Source organism: Budorcas taxicolor, chromosome X (assembly GCF_023091745.1).
Source record: "Budorcas taxicolor isolate Tak-1 chromosome X, Takin1.1, whole genome shotgun sequence".
In the NCBI taxonomy this organism is placed as follows: Eukaryota; Metazoa; Chordata; class Mammalia; order Artiodactyla; family Bovidae; genus Budorcas; species Budorcas taxicolor.
Genome location: NC_068935.1, coordinates 730,786 through 744,602, shown reverse-complemented (window position 1 = coordinate 744,602; position 13,817 = coordinate 730,786). Strand labels below are relative to the sequence as shown.

Below are 13,817 nucleotides of genomic sequence, written 5' to 3'. Positions count from 1 at the left end.
ATGTTTTCTAACATTATCTCCACAATTACACTTCTACTTCACTGACAATGGGTTAATTACTTTTGTTGTTCTCACAGAAGTGTCTTAGCCAAAGGAAGTGCTCAATGTAACTCTGGTAAGTCGTTCAGTTTTATGGAAGTACCAAAGTGCAACATACAGTCAAGGAACAAGAAGTAGTAGGTATGACAAAAATGTGGGCTGCATGGAGTAGTAGGAGATAAGTATATCTGATTAAACATGTAAAATCTTTTAAAAATAGAGTAATTAAGCTTTTATCTGATATACATCTGCTTTATTGACTATGCCAAAGCCTTTGACTGTGTGGACTACAACAAACTCTGGAAAATTCTTAAGGAGGTAGGAATACCTGACCACCTGACCTGCCTCGAGATATCTGTATGCAGGCCAGGAAGCAACAGTTAAAACTGGACATGAAACAACAGATTGGTTCTAAATAGGAAAAGGAGTATGTCAAGGCTGTATATTGTCACCCTATTTATTTAACTTATATGCAGAATACATCATGAGAAATGCTGGGCTGGATGAAGCCCAAGCTGGAATTAAGATTGCTGGGAGAAATATCAATAACCTCAGATATGCAGATGACACCACCTTTATGGCAGAAAGTGAAGAAGAACTAAAGAGCCTTTTGATGAAAGTGAAAGAGGAGAGTGAAAAAGTTGGCTTAAAACTCAACATTCAGAAAACTAAGATCATGGCATTTGGTCCCATCACTTCATGTCAAATAGACTGGGAAACAGTGGAAAAGGGGCAGACCTTATGTTTTTGGGCTCCAAAATCACTGCAGATGGTGACTTCAGCCATGAAATTAAAAGATGGTTGCTTCTTGGAAGACAAATTATGACCAACCTAGACAGCATATTAAAAAGCAGAGACATTACTTTGCCAACAAAGGTCCGTCTAGTCAAGGGTGTGGTTTTTCCAGTAGTCATGTATGGATGTGAGAGTTGGACTATAAAGAAAACTGAGTGCCGAAGAACGGATGCTTTTGAAATGTGGTGTTGGAGACGACCCTTGAGAGTCGCTTGGACAGCAAGGAGATCCAACCAGTCCATCCTAAAGGAAATCAGTCCTGAATATTCACTGGAAGAACTGATGCTGAAGGTGAAGCTCCAATACTTTGGCCACCTGATGCGAAGAACTGACTCATTAGAAAAGACCCTGATGCTGGGAAAGATTGAAGGCAGGAGAAGAAGGGGAGGACAGAGGATGAGATTGTTGGATGGCATCACTGACTCAGTGGACATTAGTTTGAGTAAACTGCGGGTGTTGACGATGGACAGGGAGGCCTGGTGTGTTACAGTCTTTGGGGTCACAAAGGTTTGGACACGACTGAACGACTGAACTAAACTGAAAGGGGACTTTTTTCACTTCACTTGATCAAATCCGTGTTTTAGGAAAGTGTTTTGGGTACAGGGTAAAAAATAACTTGGACCAATGAAACTAGGAAGCAGGCCAAACTATTAGCAGTGGAACCAGTAACTCCTGATGAAAACCTGAATAAGTAAGTGGAAAGGTTTTAAAAATGTCCAAGGTATTTTAGAGGCAAGATCAACAGTATTTGGTTGCTATTGGGTGTGAATCTGAAAAGTGTTGATGGTTTTAAGATTCTTCCTGAAATGGGTTAAGTAAATATGCTTGCTCACTTCCAATTTCAAGGAATTTAGAATGAACAACTAATACATGTGAGATACTCTACTAGTGATACACACACACACACACACACACACACACACACACACACACACACACCCTTCTGATTATTACAATAAAACCTTTTAATTTTTTTTTCTTTTTAAAAGTCCTGTATATTCAGGGATTTTCTGCACCAGTAAAACTGAAAGTTTTTTTTTTTAATTTTTTTACTTTTTAAACATACTTTCCATTAAACTTGCTGGGTAAGAGACTTTTTACACTAATAAAAAACAAGAGATAACCTTGATTGTTCCACATATCTACCCCTTAAAACCCCATCCCTCACCCTAACAACTATCATTCTCTACATTTCTTTGCTCATAGTAGAAGCTTGAGAAATATCTAATTAATCTCATTTGAACTCATTTTAAATTCCATTATGTATAGCATGTTCTAAGAAAAACAGTAGTTAGTAAGTGGTACCATATTAACAATGTTCAAAAATTTGAGTAGAATAAAATGCACAAAACTAAAACTTCAGTTGAATATGAGTCACTTCAATCTACTTCATTGCTTTGGATCAGTTATCTCACAATATTAGTGACCAGGGATGTCAATATATAAAGTTCTAGTTAACACAACACAGTTATATAATCAAACTGCAAGATATTAATGTGCTAAAAATTATTTTAGGATCCCTGATGATGTTAATGAAATTGGTAGACCCTGCTGACAATAAGCACTTCAAAAAATATTAAAAGATATGTTATTGCAATGCAGAAACAACTTTATTTATAGGTATTTCACTTATACAGATTTACACATACTTTATGCACTGAAAAATACATCAAATACAACCAGTGTTAGTAATTACATGTATTCCAGTTTAAAGATGCTCTATAATAGTCATTCCAACATATTTACACAAAAACCTGTTTATTCCTTTTTGAAAACTTCAGCTACAAATAACAAAGCAAAAACAAAATTGTAAGAATGACTGTTTATGATGGCTCTTGTATTTTTAATCTTCACAATTTTAATGTTACTTTAAACAGCTTGTCTATAATGATAGTTCTTAATACTGCTGCTGCTGCTAAGTCACTTCAGTCATGTCTGACTCTGTGCGACCCCATAGACGGCAGCCCACCAGGCTCCCCTGTCCCTGGGATTCTCCAGGCAAGAACACTGGAGTGGGTTGCCATTTCCTCCTCCAATGCATGAAAGTGAAAAGCGAAAGTGAAAGTGAAGTCGCCACCCCATGGACTGCAGCCCACTAGGATCCTCTGTCCACGGGATTTTCCAGGCAAGAGTACTGGAGCGGGGTGCCATTGCCTTCTCCAGTTCTTGATACTAACTCCATTCAAAAGCAGAAATTATAATTATACACATTACCCAGCTTAAAAACTGAACCTATTCTCACAAATATTTCTAAAATTTATGTCAATTAATAGTCTGCACTGAGCTGTTTATAAAGTATATGTGTGTATACACATTCATAAATAATTATGTATGCATTTATATGATTATGGCAAATCCATATCTTAGCCTTTGATGGAAATATAAACCCATAAAGTGGAAGATTTATGAAACTGAAAATCTGACATTGTATAGAGCACTAAGAGTTACTTATGTCTTATTTTTTTGTCTCAGAGATATTAAAAGTAAATAAGGTATTAATTCAAATAAATGTCATTATTTTAATTAATTGTTTGGTATATATTTTAGTTATGCCAACCAAATAAAAGTTGACCATTACTGAAGGCAAATTTATCTTAGCTTTTTTTGTGTGCAAAAGATGTAGTATCTGCACAGGTACTGAGGAAAAAATTTAATTTTTCATGTATAATTTAATGTTACTGGATCTGTGATCCTTCAGAAAACAAGGAAACTTTATGAAGAGATGCACCACAGTTACATTAGAGGCAAAGCAATTTAGAAGTTAAAAAAACACACACACACACACATAAGCATGTATTTAAAATGCACTGGATATGACAGGAGTTTTGTTAAATAAAAGGTGCTGTGTAGGATGATATAAGGGATAAAGGATAATTAAAGTTTGGAAGTGAGACATGAGTTTAAAAGAAGAGAGAATAACATTGTCAATATAGATGCATGATCTTTGAACAAGTTGTCTTTATGCTTATATTACTTTTTTTCTGCTAAAAATTTGACAAACACATAAATGCAAACATGTGTGTACTTATTATACATACTGTAATCCATTTTATTCCCACTGTATTAGAATTACATAAACGTCAAAATAAAATGAACTTTCCTCTAGACTTACAATTAGGTCTCTCAATTTTAAGAGTTCGATATGACTGTCTTTCAAGTTCAAAACCTAAAAAGACTTCATTGTATGTACCTCATTATTTCTACAATTTCCATGCGTTTTGAAATAAATGTGTGTATAGTCTTGCAACCAACTAAAATTTATGTATGTAAAACAGAATTGTAGCACCATGTAGAATTTTGTTGTTAAATGTTATCAATTGCTCTAGATTTGGATAATGATAACTTCATATAGCATGTTAATTTTTGTCCTGTTTAAAATGAAAAAAAGTAATATTATTTTGTAGCACTAGATAAAGTCTGGATCTTATAGAGTCAAACAGTTTTATCAGATAGACAAAATATACCCGTGTTCAATGAAAAACTGCATTTTGGTTCCAGATATTTTGGCAACACATAGATAAAGCTATGATACCTATATGGAAGAGAAATCAGCACCTTCTCTTGAATAACTATATTTATGTGAAAAAAAAGGTAATTATTCAATCTGCACATCATAAATAATGTGTATAATTATCTACAAGAAAGGCACCCAATACATAGTTCTGAATGAGTGATCAAATAAAATTAATAAGAAGATAAATTAAAAAAAACAGTAAGATATAATCTCTCATTTAAAAGTTCATAAATCAGTTTTCCAGAATCCATGCAATTTCATTTTTGTGTGTTTTTTCTCAGCTTGAATATGAGACTAGGTCTGTGTTTACATATCAAATGAGCTGATCAAATTTGTTCGTGTGTGTGTGTGTGTGTGAGGTTGTGTTAAATTACTTTGAGGCTGTGATACTGAACAACTGTTTGAGCTGTATATTTGTACTACTAGAAACATTTTTGTTAAAGGTGATAGCATTTATGAGCAATTCTGTTTAGTTTTAAAGTATTATTGTAATAGAGATTTGCATTGGTTTTGAAACTGAGGTTAGAACTGACATGTAATAAGACAAGTAAATACATTTTAATGCTTATTATTGGATTTCTGAAGAAGTTTTTCACCAGTATTGTATATTCATTTACTTCTAACAACAACCAAATAGAGTAAAAGTGGTATCATTCAAATATTCTCTAAGTATCTAATGAAACCATTATTTTGCTGTCTAATGTGTTTTATCAAGTATTAAAAAAATGAAAATGCTTTGAAAGTGTATTTCAAACAGAACAACATTTTATGAAATAAATCAATGAATAATTAATATAAGGCTCCAGGACAAGGGAGAAAAGTGCAAATATTTCTAGAATATCCAGTGAAATACTTCATTTTCATTATTATGTCAATTTGACTATTTGAAACCAAATAGAATGTGACTTTTTTTTTACTTCACAAAAACACTTACTCCTAATTGGATAGTATAGTGTATGTGTAGATAATTAAATATAATTAATCACTTATAAAGGGACAGTTAATTTTAATTGAGAATATCTATAATATGAAAAAGGCAAGAGTTTGTTATGAGACTTTTTGGAAATAATTAAATAACTTGGTTGTTCATTCTAAGGGAACTTACGGCAGGTAATTAGATGGTATTCCTTTTATTGAAAAAGCTTTTTCATCGACTTGATATTCTCACTGAGGGGAGATTAGTCTCACAGTGGAGATATACAGCATGCCTCTTTATTATATCTTCAACTAGTCAGACTCTGCTATTTAATAAATAAGTCTAATCATAATAAAAAATATGCATAATAATTGAGTCAATTACCACTATGTATAAAAAATCCTGCATGTATAGTTTATCATAAAAAAAGGAGAGGATATTTCTTTAATTTTAAAGTGCACCACTTTTAAAGGTTAAACAGAATTACCAAGTGAATTATAAAGAAAAATTTACTGGAACAGCTTGAAATAAAAACAAATAGTTTAAAAATTCTTCATGCAAAATCTATCTAAGATTTACTAAATTTTTCTACATCAAATGTGTATTACATGTCCAATAAAAATAAAGGCATATGACTATGCTACAATTTTAAAAGTCTGCTCCTAATCAAATACCACATAAGGCCACAGGTGTTATAATATGAACATCCATGATGCATGAAAAAAACACATTGCACAGTAGTTCTTTTGAAAAATAATTATATACAACACATACAGCTTCATAATATCATAAGACCTTTGAGTATGCTAGAAATCTAAATATTTAAAGTAGACAAAACTAAGGAAAATCTAAGAAAAGTGTCTGTCACACAAAAGCACCTACAGGAAGCATTTACAGAGTACTGCCCAAGTTCATATAAGATTACTTAAGATCTGCTTGTCTTATAGCACTTCGGTTGAGATGAGGTTTCATATCACACCTAGCTAGAAGCACAATTACAAAATCTAATTAATTGTGACTAATGCAGGTGGTAAAATTGTAAAATGAGGCAGTATTATTTTGTGTTAAAATTAGATTAGCTAATATTTTACAAAATAATGATTGATTGAATCTAATTTCAACTGAAAAAATTATTCTAAACTGTACATTTTCTCATTGACAATGTCAACAGGATGTTCAGCAGAGAAAACAAAGTATACATAACAGATTAACTAATGGATAGAATGAAAATTGTTTGATAAGATTTTCAATTTAAGTCATCGAAAATAAAAGTAACTTAAGAAATGTAATGGCAAAACTATTCTACTTGTAAAAATAAACTTTTATATTTAATGCAAAATAAGGAAATACATTTAGCAATTTTATTTTTTGGTTTATGTACTGTGGATTTTAATCAAAAGAAAGTAATAGTCCTTTGAGTGCTTCCAGGGGTGAAATCATACAGCATATTCTAGTTAATCAATTAGATAGTCCCTAAAAGTTTATTTGATGACTAGTCTTAAGATTTGCTTTCCTTCTGTTTTCTCTATTCACTGGCTAGAGTATGAACCAAAGCAACCATCAAGGACACTTCATTGAGAATATTCTAGGAGTCCATTAATGGCAACACAAGAGATGGGAAAATATCTGAGATCTTGTAATAACACCAATGATTAAATTAAAAGTGTCAGCAAAGCAACTGACAAAGAAGGAATCAACTAGAAAAATGCATATTTTTGTTCTCTCTGGCTCTTGTGAAGAATGAGATTCAATGCTGTCCATACTGTGCTCAAAGGGTAATATTATTTCTTCAAGCATAATCAAAGGACAGATCAAGGGTAGTTAATAATCAAAAGCAGGATCCATTTTCATCAATGGCCGAATTTTAAATACTGTTAAATCTTGATCATTATTAGTTTATATGGGTAAATATTTAGCCTCAAAGAGCAGGAAAGAAATCAGTTCAGAAGTTCCTTTCTCACAGAAATAGTATTCTGTGAGATGGGATCACTAGCAGCTTTAAAAATAGTTTCTATTTTCATCTTTTACAAAGATGATACCCAAACAAATATTGAGGAATTTTTTAAGGGATTCTGAATAACTGTTTCAAGACTTTTTCATCTTCATATATACAAAGAAGTAATTAGGAGTTTTCCTTATTACAGTCATAAAGGAAAGGGTCACAGAAGTAGAAGAAAAAATGAAGTGTTCTCTAGTTCACAGAATGTGTCATGAAACAAATATTTAAAATGCTCTCATGCTGGGAGCCAGCGTGAGGAACTCCGCCCGTGGCAAAGGTCATGAGGAAGGAGGCTTGGCATTTCGCAAAGGCGGGATCAAGCCTCAGGAGACCCCCTGTTCCCAAGCATCTACCCCCAAAACCAGAGTCTGCCTACTTTACTGTTTTATGCTCTCACCTACACCTCTGACTTTATGGGGGGCTGTCCCCCACCACCTCTCTCGGTGAAGGAGTTAACTTGCAGCTCCAGTCAATAAAAATTCCTGGGCATGACAAGAGTGTTTCAACTTACAAACTCCTCTGAAGGTTCTCTAGCCTGCCTGAACAGGTTCATCCAGCCACATGTGATTGTTAACAGCCTCCCAACTGTGAGAGGCATGAGATGCTTTAAACTTTCTCTTTTGAGAAGTTAGAAAATTATTAGTATAGTATAGTGGGTTGATTAGGAATTATATTAGTGAAGGGTTTTTCATTTGTTGAGCCAATATTTGCCACTAAATCTCCATATTCCCTGCCCTTATAATGAATATAACTAGCATATAGGATACATAAGTATTAACCTATGATATGAATCATGTTAAACCTTAGGCTAAGTAAATTCCTTTTCTTGATTATAACCCCCTGCACCCTCACCCTATAGGAATGAAACTTTATCTGGTACCTTTGGAGGGTGGCGCCTAGTTTAAGAAAAAACCACCCCTGGAAAAAATAAGTTTTCTGGTTGACTGACCGTTATCAGAAAGGGCCATAAAATGTCAGCAGGCCTCATGGCCAGAAGATGATGTAAAACCCCTAAGACCTTTGTATACTTTTATATGAAGCACCTCATTTTGACAAGGGTCAGGTCTGCTGACCCCGCATGACTCTGTATTCTATCTCTATGTGTAACAAAAAGTATATAAGCAAACATGAAAATAAAGAAACGGATCAGTTTCTGGAAAGACTGATTCCCCCATGTTGTTCTTTCTTTCCCCTTTTGGCTGAATTCCCATCTGGAGTGTGGATGCTCACCAAGCCTGCTAATTTTGCCCTGGCTTCTAAGACCCACGTGAGAGGGAGCCCAAGGAGGGGCACCCTCCGCTATTCAAGTGGCCTATGTAGGTGGTGCAAACCTCTTGTCTAGAGGTTTTATTGGTACTCCATGTAAACCAAGTTATTAAGCCTCTTTTTCTCCACTAATTTTCCTACTACACCATTCTTTTCTAATCTCTCTTTATATTTCTAATTAAATGGCTTTTTCCTAGGACGCCAACTCCATCTCCTCTTCGAATTCCCTGGATCCACCGGGGCTGGACCCCGGCACTCTCATATAAGAATTATATGCACAAATGGTCATGAAGCCCCAGTAGTTGATCATGGGACATATGAAATATTAATTCATTTTCTTGGCCTTCATCACTTTGCTCACAATTAAACTGAGGCTATGGATTTTGGAAACTCCTACTCTTAGTACACCATCTTGGTAACTGCAAGGCATTGACTCTAAGGGTATAATGAGTTGGCTCAATTTTGACATTCCTTGAAATGATTTGAATTAAACTGAAATATTTAATTTAAGAAGTGGGAGAGGAATTATAAGGTTATTCTACATGAATAACTTTCACAAAGGTAAAATTTAATTTTAGGTATTTTTCTACAATAGTTGTTTATAAGTATTGCAATACAATATTGTAATTTATGTGACATTTTTCATTACCAGTAAAAGCTACAATCACAATCTTTATCATTAACTAAGTTATATTTAAAACACCAGATAGCAAGTATGTTCAAGGAATTTGATATTAATGGAGGTACCAGAGATTCTGTACTGAGTAAATGGAAATGCTAAATTTTAACAGAAATCTTCAAAAAATACTGCCTATATGTTAGATATACAAGAATTACACTAATTTTAAATGCTAAATAAAGCATAAACCACTTGTAAATGCCTGTACACCAATGAACACTTCAAATAATACACTAATTTAATGTACATACATAATAGACCAAATTCTATTCTCACTTTGCAAGGTAAGATGATACACAAAGAAGCATTTGAATGAGAAGCCAGGAAACATTTCTTATGTAATAATTTTAAGGGTTCTTTATACTCCCTTTTTGTCACACAAAATCATATGTTTCTTTAACTTTTATTAGTACTGTTAGTAAGTCATAAGCAGCTTAAAAATACAATATAAAATTGAGACACATCATTCCTTCCTCAATATATATGTACACCCAGTTTGAGGCATTCAGTCATTTGTATAGGAAATTGATTGATCAACATATTGTAGAGAATAAGTTAAAGGACAAATTACTCAAAGCAATGGAATGTATTCAGAAAATTAATGCCAGAGAAATAATGTAGATCTATTTAGCTGTGACTATAGTGTTGTATATTTTCCTTTGTAGTTTCAAAATTAAGATAAAATCTTTCAAAATATCCTATTTAAATCCTTGTCTCTACTCTCATATGACTGGAATTATGTTTCATTACATAAGAAATGTCAACATGTTTTTTCCAAAATGTCAGGGAGTATAAAGAACTGACATTCTTGAGAGGTAAAAATAGAAAAAAAAAAAAAAAACACCTTATTTTTCAGTATTTATAGAAAAAAGAAACATAATTACAGCAAAAATAAATTTTTAATGATTAAAGTAGTGAAACAACATGATTATAGTCAACATAAAAACCTATTAAAATTTGTTTATATTAATCTAACTTTAAAGCAGAGTGATGGATATTTATACTTATTTTCTCAACAACACTGTATTAGTGAATATTTTTCAAAAAATCAACTAGAGTGTTTGTGGTTGTTGCTGTTTGGAATATTAAAGAAAATCTCTTTCCCTGGATACCTTTCAGAGGGTAGCTTGGATAATTCAGTTTCACTTCCAAACTCCTGGAGATGATGTTTAAAATCTTCAGCAATTGAACAAGGCAAGTAATTCCATGTTTCATGATTGATATATTAATCATCAGTTTGTACATCAAGACATATTATAGTACATCACAATTGTTGACCTTCAGAGCAAGCAAATGGAGAAACAGCATGATAAAACTTTTTTTTAAATCACACTACACTATTTCTTCCACAAATTTAAAATTGTGATTGCAAATTACAGCCAAAGTAACATGAGGTTCAGTGGGACATAATTTTTAATGTGGTTTTTGTTTTGCTTGCCTTTATAGTGGGAAATCCAGACTACAAGATTAATGATCTTAGTCAAATTTTGAAATCACAAATCATTGAGTTTTTTGGAAGGGGAATGGAATTATGTTGTTCCTAGAAAGTTATATCTCACTGTAGATTTCAATAGTTGATGTCCTGGAATCAATCTAGGACAAGAAAATAACATGTTATCAAAATCAGGTGGCTGGGTTCTAGGAGTCTTAATTGCCAAGCATGCTATGTGGCTAAAATTCATATTGCTAAAATACAGATACACAAGATCAAGGTTATGGAATTTAACAGTGGTGAATACCAATCCTATTCCAAGCTAATTCAGACTCCTCTTACATTTCAAATCCATTTATAATACCTACATTCATGTAACCATGAATTGTTTCTTTTTGAAATGAAGTATCTTAAATACATGGCTAAGACACTGACTTGTACACAGAAGGCTTGTACACATTTCAAGATAATAAATTCATTTTTTCCTATTTTCCAAATATATTTTCTTCACAATATTTTAATGGGAGAACTGTGTTAAGCAAGGCTTCATTTTGGCATTGTATCTCTTTTATACAAATATCAAAATTGATTCTAAAATGATTATTCTTATTGTTTTCCCAGAGTCACACCAAGCAAACACTATCTGCTTACTCTGAAAGATGGAAATAAAAAGCAAACTGTAAGATCATCTTTCAGACTTCTTGTTTTTAATTTATACTACAATATATACAGAAATGCCATCCAGAATACTTGTAAAAATTTATCAAAGAGGAGTATCTTTGCTGGGTTTATACCATTAAACCTGGGTTTATAGGTATAAATCGTTTCATGCAATAGATACACTTCTATCTAATGAATATTCCATATTTTTCAAAACACAAATGTCAGGAAAAAAAAACTATGGAAAATATTTGATTCTCTTTTTAAAACATGAATTTTTTTAAATAAATCCACTTATATCTTACTGCCTCCTAGAACCAGTTAATTTCTTCACTCTCATATTTCTATTCAGATGAACAGTGAACTAAATGTAAATATCACCCTAAAACCTCCTTTGAAAAGTGTATTTCTCACTTTGTTTAAAGACAATTGAATTTAATTCTGCCTTCTGATAACACTAATATTTTATTCCACTGTCAGAATTTCCTTAAGGAACAATGAATTTTTATTTTATTGGATGACAGTTTTCCCCATTTTGTATGATGATTTTTTGAAAAGAAGACACCTACTGTATTTGAATTTTATAAATACATGAGTTCTTTTTCAGTGCTCAGTGAATTCAGCATTCTGCAACATCAGTGAATATAAGATGACTCTTCTTGGCATTAATCAGAAAATGAAGTGTATATAGAAAGGGTGAAGAACATTGCAAATGTTGCAAAAAATACAAGAATTCAAATTATTTTTAGTATCACATTAGTCTGCCTAAGTTAACCAATTCATACCAGAAGATATTTAGTAATTTATCTGAAACATCTGTCAACCTATGACGTAAAATATATAATTTACCTATTTCTTTAGATCTGAAAAAGTATAATTTCGTCTGAGAACACATTGATTCTAAGATAGTCCTTTTAGCTAATAAAAAACAAATGATAACTAATATTTTATTCTCATTAACATCTACTTTCCTTATTTTGCCTGTCCTGTGAAATTATTATCCTATGTTTAGGAAAATATTTATTTGCTAAATAAAATAAAATGTCTGAATAAAAGTTATTAATTGTATTGACTTTCTCAGGATTAGAAAATAGTTTAAAAGAAGCAGAAGATATTTGGAAAACACTTTCAATTTTTTGCTTCATCTATGGTTTGCTTACTGTATGTTCTTGTCTTCATGTAAAATAAGTCTAGCTCTTAAACATCTCCACGCTTTTGAAAACAGTTGAAACCAGAATTTTCTCTCTTAACAAACTTCACAAGCCAATCTATTAAAAATGATGCTCTATGAAAGTAATTCACAAACCCTACTCATTGTAGGTTTTTAAGTGAATCACAAATTTACCCCTGGGAAAAGTGCTATTAGGCTACACAACACACATAAAGTGCTAGTCATAAAAAATAGTTTTTTTTGTTGAGAAATGTTTCCAAAATCAGAATGATAACAATGAGAATTAGGAAATGAGATCACAATTTTTAATGTTTAAATATAAATAAAAACTCACCATGATGAGATGTTAGGCATCTGTTATGTTTGCCACCCATTTAAGATCCACCTTGGTAGAAAACATGGGGCTCATGTGGACTGTAGAAATAACCACTACCCTGTAAACTCATTCAAATCATATAAAATACTCTACAGAGAGTAGGGTTCTATTTTACCATTTGCAATATCATAATTATGAAATTATTGTAACAAAAATGAACACACAACAAAATTAGTTTCTTAAGTTTGCTCAGTGATTGAGAAAGGCTAACATTGTATTATTTAACTATGCATTGATCCTTGAGTGACCTCGATTCTTAAGACATTTCCTAATCATAAATTATTTTCATTGCTATTCGAAATCCTGATAGACTTCTTTAATATCTCTAACTTTGGTGAAAAGAAACTTATTCTGACTTTCATATTACTACATTTTATTAAGCCTAACTGTGTTTTTAGAAGCTTTTATCAATTGAAATTGAGATGAAGACCTTCTTAAGAGTAACACAAACAAAGTCAACATATGGCAAGATTTTGAGAGAAAAAAAAATGTAGATAAATTCTATCATATAACTTTATTAAGGAAATAATCATATTTAATTTATTTAATTTAGTTGTGGATTTCTAGAAACATTTTTATTGATTTCTCCATGAAATATAGGTAAGACTGTATAAGCTCTTGTTTTCATAATTCATTGGGTTTTAAATTATTGTATGCAGATGCCTTGGATCTCAATATGCTCATATTTTCCTTCAGGCCTATTAGAGAAAGCAATCATATTTCATTTTCCAAAAGTCATTATCTCTTAAGAATGTCTCTTGAAGGGCTCAATACCTTGTATGAATATGCAAATACTCAAATGAATATGTAGAGTAGAGATCTCACATATATTTCATTCTCTTGACTGAACATGAGAGTAGCATGACTTCATTTTCCTAATTTCATTCTTGCTACATTGTGTAAATACAGATGTATAAACCAAAATAATGGTGAGTTCCTAATCTGAACATTATACTTCCTTTTCATTGTG

The 13,817-nt window shown here is 32.2% G+C and overlaps 1 protein-coding gene across 1 annotated transcript in view; it reads right to left on the bottom strand.

Moving 5' to 3' along the window:
- Nucleotides 1–13,817, bottom strand: part of PCDH11X (protocadherin 11 X-linked) — a 924,479-nt gene that overhangs the window by 866,364 nt on the left and 44,298 nt on the right. The window lies entirely within an intron of this gene.